The sequence below is a fragment of the Hyaena hyaena genome, unplaced genomic scaffold (assembly GCF_003009895.1).
Source record: "Hyaena hyaena isolate Hyena2069 unplaced genomic scaffold, ASM300989v1 scaffold_0, whole genome shotgun sequence".
In the NCBI taxonomy this organism is placed as follows: Eukaryota; Metazoa; Chordata; class Mammalia; order Carnivora; family Hyaenidae; genus Hyaena; species Hyaena hyaena.
The window spans coordinates 7,370,736-7,384,585 of NW_024080632.1; positions in this window are offsets into that span (position 1 = coordinate 7,370,736).

Genomic DNA, 13,850 nt, shown 5'->3' on the forward strand with positions numbered 1-13,850 from the left:
GTCCGCCACATATGCACTCCGGCCGCCCGCCTGGTGCCGTGCGAGGCGCGTCCACACCACGCTGTCGCCGAACTCCTCTAGTCCATGATGTACCCGGACGCTCTCCCCCTGCCCCTCATTCCACAGATGAGAAAACAGAAGTTTGGAGATGGACTGACCCGCCCAAGGCCACTCAACCCAGGTGTGTCTGACTCCCGCGCTCGAGGGAAGATCTCGAATGTCAGGCGTCGTGTCCAGATCTGGGAGAAACATGTAGGGTCCCGCTGAGGACCGGAGGTGGGCAGCACCTAGAGCATGCAGGATTCAGGTCAGCTCTAGGAAGGACTTCCCAGCACTCTCACGGGCCCCAAGTTTCAACAGTGTCCCTGAAAGAATCGGGCTGTCTTCTCTGCTGCTGCTTGGAGGCAGGGGGATGGCCCCCATGGTCCCTTGAGCTTCATTTCTGGCTTGGACTGAACTTGACAGGCTCGTGTTTCTGCCTTCGCCTCTCAGAGCTTGTATGAGTTTGCAGGGCCCTGTACCCAACGGCCACGTGTGGAGGGCGGGGGTGGGGGAGTGTGCTGAAGACCACAAAGATGTAGAGGCTCACAGTCTGGAGGCTGCAAGCCCAAGGTCAAGGTCTCGTAAGGGCTGGTCCCTCCTTCCGTTCGGTCCTTTCCAAGTAGACAATGCATTCGTGTTTCTCCCCTAGCTTGGGTTGGTGGCGGTCTCTGGCATCCCCAGCTCCTCGGCACAACCCCCGGCTCCCTGTGTTCACCTGGCGCGTTCCTTGTGTGCACGGCCGTGCCTCAGTTTCCCCTTTTTATAAGGGTCTCAGCCACACTGGACTAAGGGCCGCCCTCGTGACCTCACCTTGACTAGTTATGTCTTCAACAGCCTGATTTCCAAGAGATCACATTCTCAGGTTCCGGCTGTTGGGACCCCATGAACTTTGTGGGGGGCACCGTTCAGCACAAAACAGAGCTGGGTTCACTGTCCTGCTTCCCTCCCAGCCCCCGCTCCAGGCTGGCCTCTACCCTCCCTGCCAAACTTCCCCGAGGCCACACTCCTCTCTGTGCCCATCCGAGCCAGGACTTTTCCTTCTGTGTCCTCCCCTCTGCTCCCCTAGCACACTGCCCACCCCACCCTTCGGAACATTCCTGATGCCCAAGCGAAGGCCTGGCTCAGAGAAGGTGCTCAATAGAGAACATTTTTGGGTGGTCCCTTAGGTGTTTATTTCTCCAACCAACCAGTATTCACCGAGCACCTCTTGTGTGCCAGACAGCGATCTGGGTGCTGGGATTTGGCAGTGATCTCAGGAGACGAAACTCTGCCCCCACGAAGCTCATATTCTCACGGCAGAAGGTGGGGAGCCTGGGAGGGGGAGGGGGAAGGTAGAGAGCAAACACATAAACAGTGAGTGTATTATGTATATGTTAGAAAATAAGAGCTTTGTGGGGCGCCTGGGTGGCTTAGTCGGTTAAGCGTCCGACTTTCGCTTAGGTCATGATCTCACGGTTCGTGGGTTCGAGCCCCGCGTCGGGCTCTGTGCTGACTGCCAGCTCAGAGCCTGGAGCCTGTTTCAGTCTGTGACTCCCTCTCTCTCTGACCCTCCCCTGCTCACGCTGTCTCTCTCTCTCTCCTAGAAATAAATAAAACATTAAAAAAAAAAAACTTAAAAAAAAAAAAAGAAAATAAGAGCTTTGTAGGGCATAGAGCAGGATAAAGGGCCGGTGAGGGGGGGTCCCAGGAGAAGGTTGGGATGCACTTTTACGTAAGGCAGTCAGAGTGGCCTCAGAGAGGGAAGGGGATCTCAGCACAGACTTGAAAAAGGTAAGAGGGTTTCCTATGGTGATGTCCAGGGAAAGAATATTCCGGGGAGAGGGAAATAGCCCATGCAAAGGGCCTGGGGCAGGATTCAGCAGCTGGGGCAGCCAGTGGCTGCAGCGAAGTGAAGGAGGGAAGTTAGCGGTGTTAGTAGGGGTTGGGCAGAGGGGCCAATTGCAGGTCACGCACCCCCTTGTGGGCCATGGGGAGGACTCTGGCTGCTTCTCTGAGTGAGCGGAGAGACATGAGAATGTGTTGAGCAGAGAGACACGGTCTGACTTATTAAGTCCAGCAGGTTACCTCTGGTGGCCGTGGGGAGGGTAGACTGGAGGGAGGCGGGGTGGAAACGGAGGCCAGAGGCCACTGCACCGGTCCAAGCAGGAGATGGGAGAGGCTCGGTCTAAGGGGGCTGAAGTGGAGAGCGGCGAGCAGGACTGGATCTGCTCTGGCCGTTTCACTCCACCCTCATTCATTCGTTCCCTCCTTCCCTCATTCATGCCGGTACCCATCCTGCCAGTAAATATATCAGATGCGGGGGTTACGAAACACTGAGCAAAACAGGCCTAGGTGCCCAGGAGGGGAAAGCTCACCGGAGAGGCAGATATTAATCCAATGAGCATAAAATAAACACATTACACCCTGCAGCCAGTCACCGGAAGTTGCAGAGCGGGACCCTGTGAGCGAGGCTGTCACGGCTGCGTGCCCCAGCCCGGGGACCTCCTCGTTCTAGCCCCTCATCGCGCACACAGAGAAACTGAGGCACGCCGAGGGGCCGTGACTGGTTCAAGGTCACGCAGCGAGTCCCCAGCAGAGCCGGAGAAGGAAGCCAGCCCCCGCCTCCCCCCACCTGGGGCTCCCAGGGGGTGGCTGTCGGCACCCCACCACTGCTTGCCGAGCCCAGGCCGCCCGGGCCGCGGCCACCCGTGGTTTATGACCCCCAGAAACCCCTCCGAAGTATCTCGTCAGCGAGGCCTCGGGCCTCAGGAGGTGGGCTCAGCCCCGCTCGGCCCGGCAGCCGCAGATCGATTGTGGTGTGCCGCCCTGATACTTCATCTCATTAGGTCTTCGTTTTCATCTCCTGGCTTCCTGGCAGCCTTCAAATTATCCCATAAAATTTATTTACTATTTCATGAATACATAAGCAGCAGGCAGGCACAAGCTTTTTATATATTTACACTGTATATATTTCACGGGAGACTTATAGCTGTCTCTAAGGCAGAGAGGGGGAGAGGGAGAGAGCGCGAGCAGACGGAGCCGGCAGCTGGTGGCAGAGGGAGGGAGGCAGGGGGAGGCGCGCCGAGGGCGGGCACAGAAGAGGCTCCCACGGAGCCCACGGCCACTGCCGCGCTGGGCTGACTGGGGTGGGGGGGTGGGGGGGCTGCCAGGCATGGGAGGGAGGGGGCTCTGCTTTGGGACACCCGTCCTGGGAAAGTGCAGGCAAGGCAGGGGGCCTGGGGTCTGAGGGGTCGGGCAGAGATCGATGCTTACGTCAGTGGTTCTGGGTGTGAGGTTCCAGGTTTGGAAGAGTCTGGTAAGTGGCTACTGATGGGCCACAAGGGAGTTCTTGACCCTGGTAAGGGCTGGCCCCTCATCCTGGCCCCAGAGTAAGCCCTTGCTCTGGACCAAGTCCTGACTCTTATTGTAAACTGAGCCTTGATCCCAGCTTTGGAGTGAGTCCTGACTCTAGTTGTAAACTGACCCTTGATCCCAGTTTCAGGCTGAGTCCTGACTCTGGTTGTAAACTGAGCCTTGATCCCAGTTTTAGACCGAGTCCTGACTCTAGTTGTAAACTGACCCTTGATCCCAATTTTGGGCTGAGCCTGACTCTCGTAAACTGAGCCTCAATCCCAGTTTCAGACTGAGTCTTGATCCTAGCCACAGACTACAACTTGAGCCTCGGCTTAGACTGAGCCCCGACTCAGTCACAACCTGAATCCTGATCTTGGTCACAGACAACCCTGACCACAGTCTCAGACTGAGCCTTGACCTTAATCCCAGACTGATCCCCAACTCTGAGCCCTAGCACTGGTTTCATCCTGAACCCCGATCCCAAGCAGGGGCCGAGCCCCAGCCCCAGCCTTGGATGACCCCTCCCTCTGGCTGCCACCTCACGGTCGCCTCTCAAGGACACCAACACCAGTGGGCTGCTCACAGCCACGGCGCCCTCTCCCTGTGGGTCTGTGCAGCGACCCCTGGTGGGGTTCACTTCCTCCGGCCACGTGGTGGGCCTTCCTCCCCCATCACGTTAGGCCCGGGCATGTGCCCTGCTCTGGCCATGGAGGCAGAAGCTTCTCTGTTTCCCCTGTATGTGTTCCCTCTGCATTCTGTCCGTTCCTAAATCACCACGACTCGGCCCTACAGAAGCGCCCAGGGTCCGGAAGCCAGAGAGAAGGCGAACAGAACATGGATTGGCAGGAACCCCCCATGGGGCCAGGCGCACAGAGGCGCTCCATAAATGCTTGTAGAGCTGGAAACAGGAATTTCCCCCAGCACTTCTGCCTCAGCCCTCAAGAACAGTCTCGTCATCCTGATAGTCAGATGGCAGGTGTTGTTCTGGCATCGAGTCTTGCCTCCGTAGCAGCAGTGCCTCATGCTACTCCATCTGTGGAATGGGCAGAGGGAGAAGTCCGAGCTCCTTGTGTGTGGGTCTCAACTCTGGCTTCTGGAGAGACCTGGCTGGTCAGATCCTCCACGTGTGAGCCCTGTCCCCTCCCCCCTCCCCCCCCGCCCGTCCCATCCACATACATTCGTGTCTTCCACCAACCCCTCTGTCTTCATCGTCATCATCATTGCTGACATTTCTTGAGCACTTACTGTGTACCCAGCCTGGTGCCTTTTCTCATTTTAGTCTCCAAGTCTGAAGCCAGGTCCGAACCTGTCATCCATCCACAAGTGGGTTTCCTGACTCTTCATCTACTGACGTCTCTCCCGGCCCCTTCCCTCCTTTCCTTCCTTCTCTCTCCTCCTCCTCCCTCCCTTCCTCCATACCTTTCCCCCTTCCTTTCTTCTTCCCTCATTCGTTCAAGAGGCAGTGCAGCGCAGTGATTGGGAGTATGGGCTCAGGATCCACACTGGCTGGGTTCAAATTCCAGCTCGATCCCTTACCTGCTGAATGACTCCGAGGAAGTCAATTAACCTCGCTGGCCTGGCTTCTCTTCTGTGGTATGGAAATAATAATATAATAGACCTTTCCTCCAAGAATCAGTGCAGAGATGAACTAGTTTATAATAGATGCAGATAGATGCCTAGAATATTACCGGGCGAGAGTGAGCACTTAGTAAACGCCGGCTGTGATTATTTGTAGAGGCACTGGCTTCACGAACCACATGTACAAGTGCCCTTCTCTGTGCCGGACACCGGGCTTTCGGTGGTGACTGAGACACGGGCAAGTCAATCGCAACAAAGATCACTGGCCAGGTCACCATGTGCGAGGCCCTTTATACGCGTTTTAGTCTTCTCAAAAGCCCCATGAGATGAGTGCTGCCGTTACCACCATCTCACAAATGAGTAAACAGAGAGCTTGAGTGACTTGTCTGAGGACACACAGTGCATCGGTGGTGAAGCTAGGCCGTCAGGCTGCTGAGCTGCGGACCTACCCTTGAATTGCCATCGCGTGCATTTCAGGCCAGCCGTGCCCTCCGAGAGGGCGTGCAAAGGGCTGCGGATGGGGGCGCGTGAGCAATGAGTTCTGCCCGGAGCAAGGTGGGAGTGAGGTCCACTGAGCCGGACCGTCTAACAGAATCTTCTAGAGCCACCTCATAAACACCCAAGCCCCGGAGATGTCTCCTGACCTCCGTTCAACCCCAGAAATACCTGCTTTCCTCACGGGCCCCCGGCTGCCCCTCACCCACCCAGGGAGCCACGCACAAGCCCACGGAGGCAGAGGCCACCGGAAGAGCCCCAGCCTGGCGCCCTCCGTGCAGAAAGGTGTCGTACATTGCACAGGGTGAAAGCAACGCAACACGGGGCCAGCCCCCTCGCCCCCCCCCCCCGCCAGTACAGCCAGGCCTGGGCTCCGAGGCGGGCGACCCCTCCGTCACCACTTTCTTGTCTGAACGGCGTAGCATTTATTATTAATGGTAATAATAATTATAATTGCGTATTGATCTCCCTGATGCACTTGGCACTCTACCTGGCTCCGAATTTGGGTCGCTGCCTGGCAGCTACACAAATCTAGGTCCCGTGCAGGGCATTGCACAGCACTGGTGCCCCACAGCCAGCCCGCAGTGACCGAGTCCACGGGCACAGTCCCTGCCATCGGGCCACAGGCATTTCTCTGGATCCCGGCCAACCAGAGAGCTTCTACATGGCCGCACGGAATCAGTCTCTGACTGCTAGGTGCTTGCTCACACTGTTAGCATTGCTTCCTTCCTCCCTCCCTCCCTTCCGTCCTTCCTTCCTTCCTCCCTTCCTTCCCTTCCTTCTCTTCCTTCTTTCCTTCCTTCCTTCTCTCCCTTCCTTCCTTCCTTTCTAAATTAATTTATTTAAATCCAAGTTAGTTAACATACAGCGTAGTACTGATTTCAGGAGTAGAACCCAGTGATTCATCACTTACATACCACACCCAGCGCTCACCCCTACAAGTGCCCTCTCAGTGCTCATCGCCCATTTAGCCCCTCCCCCCACCCACCTCCCCCCCAGCACCCCTCGGGTTGTTCTCTGTATTTATTAGGGTTGGTCTCCTTCTCTGTTTTTATCTCGTGTTCACTTCCCTTCCCCCTTCACCCAGTATTTCTTATTCATCACAGAGCACCAGCAGCCTTCAGAGAGCTTGTTAAAATTCAGGTTCCTGGGTGGCTTCCTGGAGGTGGTGATTCAGTGGGCAAGGCTCAGAGAGGGCCGGGAGCCTGTGTGCTGAGAAGCTGCAGGCCGTTCGGGGACAAGGGGTCCTCCCTGCAAATTTTGGGAAACACCAATTCAGAGGCCAAGGCAGACTCGGGCCAGGACAGCGGGTGCATGGGACCCTGGGAACAAGGCCGGGCGGCACCAAAGCACGAGTGGCGGCACCAGCAGCCTTGGCTCCCGGGCCTCGCGGCCTCTCCCTGAACTCCCGGGCCTCCGGTCTCCCCCCGCCCATGGTCTCCGTGCTCCAGCCTCAGCGTTACCAGGCCGCCCGGAAGGGGGGCCCTTCAGGTGACTGGGGCCAGGCGGGGCTGCACCTGGCAGCTCTAAACAGGACAATGGACCTTCCCATGTGTAAAGTGCTCTACGGTTTATAAAGTACTTGTCCACGTTTTGAAAAACTTCCCAGTTTGTAGAGGACTTTACAGAGTGCTCATCACCTGTCATCCCCACCGCTGCTCCCGAAGGGGCTTCTCATGCGCATTTGGCAGTGGACGCTGCGTCTAAAGTACCGGCCCAAGGGCCCCAGTGCCTTTGCTGAGAACAGAACACACGTGTCCTTCATCCAAATTCCAATTCCCAGCTCCTTCCCATCAGGGGACCATGGAGGTGACACATGGCCCAAAGGCACTTCCAGCCTCCAATGACCAGACCAACCCCGTGGCCTGCAGACAGGAAAAACGCCCCAGCCCCTCTCCCTCCTGGAATTCTCCGGGTCCTGATCTTGTGGCCATGCGTGTCCCAGTTACTGGATGAGGCCAGCCACCTGTCCTTGCTCCCAGCCAACCTCTGCTTCCACTTTTCAAAACACTCCCGTCAGGAAACATCTGGTCCTTCCCGTGTTAGCCTCACAGCCCTGCAGCACTACCAGCGCTACCTATTTCACAGAAGAAGAGACAAACGTTCCAGGAGGCATCGTCGCCTGCCTGAACTCGCAGCTACTAAGTGGATGTGGCAGATGGGAATCTGATTCTTTCTAGTTGCTGCGTTGGTGCTCCTCACCACTGGGTCGCAGTCTCTGCCCTGTCCCAGAGGGCCTGGGTCCTGGTCCCTGTCTTTAGAAGGACCTTCAGGTGAGCAGGGATGCTCGCTGGCCCCTCCGGCCTCACCTGTCTCCAGAGCAGAGGGAAGGGGTTTGCGTCTTATCATTGAGACTGCCACCTGGTGGAGCCCACGTGGAGGGGAGTTTGGGGTGTTGTTTGGAGGACTATAGCAATTAATTGTAGAGATGGGGGTGGGGAGCGGGGAGGAGGGGGAGGCTCCTCTGTTGGCAGCAGAGAGACTGAGGCGACTCCCTCCAGCCTGCTGGGCTTATGTTCAGGGAACAGCCAGAGGGGAACCTACGGAGCTCAGGTTGGGACTCGTGACACGTGATAAAGAGCTTCGGGGACTGAAACAAACAAGTCATGGGGCATCAGACGAGGCACCACACAAAGCTGGGCAGATTGGTTCTTGTGCAGAGGTCCCAGCCAAGGAGGTACCTGGGAGCCCCCCGGCCCAAGGCCATGACCACCTGGAAGAAAGTGAGCCTTTCCCGTTTCCACAAAGCACCATCCCGTCCAGCAAGTTCAGAGGGAGAGAACCTAACGGCCATTAGCCAGGTGCTGTCTCCAAGCCATCAAGAGTCTAGAAGGCTCGATTTCAGCCCCACTGAATGATAGGAGAGAGAAAGAAGGGGAGGGGGAGGGGAGCATTGATCATCATTTTGTTTTGGCTTCTACATATCCGCATCTGCTTGAAGATGAGAGCCACTGTTGCCAGGTAAATGCTTCTCTCTCTCTCTCTCCCTCTTTAATTTTCTGTTTTCATAATGAATTGTATCTTCTTTCAGCTCTGATGGGAATGATGTTTTAAAGTGGTTTTCATTGGAGATTTTCCTTTGATGGCTCAAAGCATAGAATAGAAAAGCAAGCCCTTGGGGTGCCTGGGGTTCTCAGTCAGTTAAGCATCCAACTTTGGCTCAGGTCATGGTCTCGCGGTCTGTGGGTTCGAGCCCTGTGTGAGGCTCTGTGCTGACAGCTCAGAGCCTGGAGCCTGCTTCAGATTCTGTGTGTGTGTCTCTCTCTCCATCCCTCCCTGACTTGTACTCTCTCTCTCTCAAAAATAAATAAATAAATAAACTTAAAAAAGAAAAGCAAGCCCTTCCCAAGCCTCCCACTGTCTAACATCCGCAAATGCAGCCATCCATCTGTCCACCTAAGCAATGGATGCATTCATTCCTTTATTCATTCATTCACTGACTTAACAACCATCTCTAAGCACCTCCATGTGCCAGGCGCTCTCTAGAAGGATCCAGTGTTGAGCTCTGCAGACAGGATCCCTTATGGGGCTGATATGCTGGCTGGAACAAGGTCGTAAACAAGCCAACAGATAAACAAGATCCTCTTAACCAATGACAAGCGACTTAGAAGGGAGACATGTTCATGTGCGGGGAGGGGTCTGGGAAGGAGGGGTGCCACACATATGAGAGCTGGACGGCAAGGGGAAAGCCCTTCTCTATGCAGATAGTCACCCGGTACTTGATCATTACGATACAGTGCATCGATGGCCTCCACATTAAACCCTCCAGAACTTTTTTTGTGCCTGGACATATTCGCAGCCGGGCCTAGGTCATGGTCAAGGTCAGTCTCTCAAAGTGACAGGAAAAACACACTTGGTCTTTGGTAACTATCTTGAGCTGACATCAAAAACCAAGTATTGATCACCACTGGTGACAATGACATCCGTCATTTGAGGGGTGGAGTAGAATTGCAGCGGGAGGAGGACGGCGCTGAGGTCGCCATCTCTTCTTCCATTGCTGCTGCTTCTAATCGCCTCATTTCAAGTTCCTGCCAGCACGGCCCTCGGAGATCCGAGCTGTAATTCTGGCGAGGTCGTCTACAAGCTGTGTGACCTTGGACAAGTAACTTGGCCTCTCTGAGCCTCCGTAGCGTCATCTGACATGGAAGCCTCCCTATGTCCTTGATCCTGAATATTTGCACCCCTGTTTGAAAGATTCGGGATCAAGATAGGTTTTGTAATGTGCACACAGTGCCCAGAGATCATTTTGACCTGCGGATTCTGACTCGGTAGGTCTGGGGTGGGGCTGGCGTTTCTACCGAGTTCTCTGGTGACAGTGGATGCTGCCACTAGCCCTCCCACCACCTCCTGAGTCACCGGGGAGCAGTTGACTGATACATTGAATCAGTGATTACATCAAGAGGGACAGAGAGGGGGGCGCCTGGGTGGCTTGGTCGGTTGAGCGTCCGACTTTCGCTTGGGTCATGATCTCGCGGTTCGTGGGTTCGAGCCCCGCATCGGGCTCTGTGCTGACTGCCAGCTCAGAGCCTGGAGCCTGTTTCAGAGTCTGTGTCTCCCTCTCTCTGACCCTCCCCTGGTCACGCTGTCTCTCTCTCTCTCCTAGAAATAAATAAAAACATTAAAAAAAATTAAAAAAAAAAAAAGAGGGACAGAGAGGGATTTTGGATTTCAGGATATGCATTTACCCCATGTTTCATTTTATACCCCCAGTCACCCCATAAAAATGTTTGTAAAGCACCCAGCATGGCACGTCGAAAACACGAATAGATGTTAGCTCGCTCCCTGGCACATCTCGAGTGCTGGTGTGGGATGCGGAGGCGGCCGCTGGACATGGAGGTCCATCTGTGATTGCGGCCATCCCCACCAGGCCCTGGTGCAGAAGGGGGTGGGGCACCGACAGGCTCTGTAGAGAGAAAATTGTTAATTCCTCTCTCCATCCTTGCATCCCCGGCTCGGGGACATGTGTTTGATCAGGCCCGCATCAAACGCCGCATTTGCCACAAGCCAAAACCCCAGCGCAGGGGACTTGAGCCTGTTTGAACTCGTCCCCCTCACCCCCCCCAGTGGCCCCCCACTCCGACCTCCTTCAGACATGCGCAAAGGCTCGTCTGGAGCCACAAAAACTGACAAGCGCCTGGGCAGCACTGCCTGCTGTTAGAAACTCAGAGAGGAGGGGCGGGGAGAAGCCAAAAGAAGAGGCTGGGTCTTATTTAGGGACTGGGAACCCAAGAGAAACAGAGAAGGAAGAGGGTGAGCCGGGACGTGGGAAAACGGGATCCTAGTTTATTATTCCCTCATTGCTCATTTAAGAACGAGGCCACCCTGCAAACAGCACATTCAAGTTTGCACTGTCCAGCCCGTTCTCTGCCTGATATGGGTGCAGCACTAGAAGGAGGCAGTAAAGGCTTTATTACCTTTTCTTTTCCAGCTGGGAAAGCTGTGCCTTAGAGGCTTGGATGAAATCACCCACTAGGAGGTGGTGAACTGGATTCGGCGGCCGCAGGAGGCGGGGGGGGGGGCGAAGCTGAGACTCTGCATGTCTCACAGGCTCCCAGGTGGTGTCAGTGGGGCTAGACCATGGACCAGCCTCGGAGTTAGCAAAGACGTGTTGGCTTGTCCACTTCAGAGGTGCAAACCAAGAAACTGACCTGCCCCCACCCCAGAATGGCCTTGTATTTTTATTCTGTGTGCAAGTATTGGGTATTTCTCATCTTTCAGGCATTGCATTGAGTAGAAGATTGGCCTGCTCCCTGGTTTGGTGGAGTTCAGACCAATAGCAAACAAATTAAGCATTTACAAGTTGCAAAAAACAAAAAAACAAAAAAACAATGGGTATGCTTGTAGCACGCAGAAGCACGTTACATTTAGCAGAAGGATGTAGTGTACAGAGCACCTGCCGCAGAGGCCCTCACCGGTGTATCAGAGCTCAGACATTTGTAGATAGCAGACCCTCACTCCTCCGAGTGACACTGTGCCTTGATTTACCCATAAAAGTGGTGAGGAAATCAACCCAGACCGGAGCATGGTCATTGAAACCCCAGCCCCCGGGTTAACTGAAAGTTAGAGCTTCAGATTTTTCCAGTTGGAAAGGATATCACCCACCCCAGGGCTTCCTTATCTCACAGGGTAACAGAATCCTCTGGGCGTATAGTTACACGAGTCAGCAAAATAAAAATGCAAGATAACCAATGAAATTCGAATTTCAGACAGGCAACAACAACAAACACATTTTTGGTAGATGGATACTGAGTTTACATGCCCTTAGTTAGTGACAGATCATTTAATGTGGTGGTGAGAGCATGGATGGGGTCAGAAAGGTGTCTTGATTTCCAGTTGCTGCTATCTGGGCTCTCAGCTTTGTTCTCAGAATCTCCCTCCCTCCCTCCCTTCCTTCCTTCCTTCCTTCCTTCCTTCCTTTCTTTCTTTCTTTCTTTCTTTCTTTCTTTCTTTCTTTCTTTCTTTCTTTCTTAATGAAGAATGATACAGGTTTCCAAACAAGAAATTTTATCAGCCTATTTTCCCCTGAGAATGTTGAGGGTCTGACGGCCTCCTTTCATTTTGTCCCCTCTGTCCTGTTCAGTCCAAGCTGGCAGAGTTTCTACTGATAGAACATTCTCAAAAACCATGTGGGTTTCCCATGTATGTCATAGAGACTCGCTCCTTTGGACAAGAGGCTTCTCCGCAGGTCCCTCCCAGGCAATCTCATCTCTATCACTGGCTTCTGCCCAAATGGCCAAAGGGATCAACAAGTCACATTCTAATCCCTTGAAAGAGGCCTCTGTGTGACTGCCCTCAGTGACCCTTTGTTCCTTCTAAAGCACGGCCAAAGGCTGAGCATTTCCCAAACCGTTAAGTCTTGGTTCCTTTTTTGCTTATCGGTGCTGCCCTGAGTTTATCTCTTCCCTCTTCAATGTTACTATAATGGCAAGAAGAACACTGTGTCTCATTTCCAACTCCTTGTGGAGGCAGCTTCATATCCAAGTTCATCACCCGCAGATTCTGCTTCCCACGTGACTGTGGGACACAATTCAGCTAAACTTACTGCCGCCGTATAACAAGGATCCCTTCTCCTCCACTTTCCAAAAACATGTTCCTCTTTTCCTTCAGAGCCCCCAGAAGCGCGTTTCTTTTCTTTCTACCAATGGTCTGTCAAAGGCAAGCTGGGCTTTTTCTATCACCCACCTCCAAATTAGTCCAGCCTCTATACACCACCCAGTTTTCAAGGCACTTCCACAGTTTTATTTATTTATTTTTTTTAAATTTTTTTTTTTTTTATGTTTTATTTATTTCTAGGAGAGAGAGAGAGAGACAGCGTGAGCAGGGGAGGGTCAGAGAGAGAGGGAGTCACAGACTGAAACAGGCTCCAGGCTCTGAGCTGGCAGTCAGCACAGAGCCCGACATGGGGCTCGAACCCACGAACCGCGAGATCATGACCCAAGCGAAAGTCGGACGCTTAACCGACTAAGCCACCCAGGCGCCCCACTTCCACAGTTTTAAGTATGTTTCTAAGGCGGTGCCCCATTCCTGGTACCAACATCTGTATGAGTTCCCTATTATGCTGCAAAAAAATTACTGCAAACGGCAAGACAGAAAACAATACAAGTTTACTGTCCTATAATTCTGGAGTTCAGAAGTCGAAAATCCATCCCACGGGGCTGAAATCAGGGTACGAGCAAGGCTGGCCCCTCTGGAGGCTGTAGGGGGTCTGTTCCTTGACTCTTCCAGCTTCTAGGGTCTACCTTGACATTTGCTGACACATAGCTCTCTTTACATCTTTATGTTGCCTTCTCTCTACCTCTGACCCTCCTGTTCCCCTCTCGTAATGACCCCTGTGATTACATGCAGCTGACCCAGATAATCCAAAATAATCTCATCAAATCAAGGCCCTTACCTTCCGTACACCTGCAAGTCCCTTGTGCCATTTAAGGTTAATATGGGTCTCATGAGGATATCTTTTGGGACCAGTTGGCAGTGTAGAAAAATAAAACATAGCAGATTAGGAACTGATCCCTGAGGTTAGATCTGGGTGGGGATAAGGGAGTAGGAAGCAAGCAAAAGGCAGGAAGGAAGGGAAGAGAGAGGGAGGAAGGAAGGATAAAACCATTCTAAGAGAAAAAATTACTCAAGTTAAAACCTGCATGAATGATATGAGCCCATACATTTAAAATCAGATTTATATAAAATGAGATATATGTGTGTGAGTGTACATACAAAACGATGTATAAAGGGATGATCACCAAACTTGGTTATTATTTTGGATAATGTGATTTCAGATAATTTTATTGTCTTCCTTCTATTGTTATGTACTACTTAACTTCTTTTGTTCAGTCTACACGTATGATTCACATAATTTAAAAATAGCAATGCTATTTTATGTAACAAATTATGTTTTAAAAGATTAA